This window comes from Nanorana parkeri, unplaced genomic scaffold, assembly GCF_000935625.1.
Source record: "Nanorana parkeri isolate BGI_ZX_2015 unplaced genomic scaffold, ASM93562v1 scaffold2839, whole genome shotgun sequence".
Lineage (NCBI taxonomy): Eukaryota > Metazoa > Chordata > Amphibia > Anura > Dicroglossidae > Nanorana > Nanorana parkeri.
The window spans coordinates 66,101-66,387 of NW_017309107.1; positions in this window are offsets into that span (position 1 = coordinate 66,101).

A 287-nucleotide genomic window follows, 5' to 3' on the forward strand; every position below is an offset into this window, starting at 1 on the left:
TAAGCAGTCCTCGTCTGCTCTCTTCAGTCCTCGTCTGCTCTCTTCAGTCCACGTCTGCTCTCTTCAGTCCTCGTCTGCACTTCAGTCCTCGTCTGCTCTCCTTCCTGCATGTGCATGCCCCATTCATTCGTATAGGTCAGGGGTCAGGTAAACTCCGGCCCTCCTAGCTGTGGTGACATTACAAATCCCCTTCATGCCTCTGGGAGTCACGCCTTTTGGCTGTCAGTCTTGCGATGCCTGGTGGGATTTGTAGTTCCACAACAGACGGAGCTCCCCTGATCTAGAGC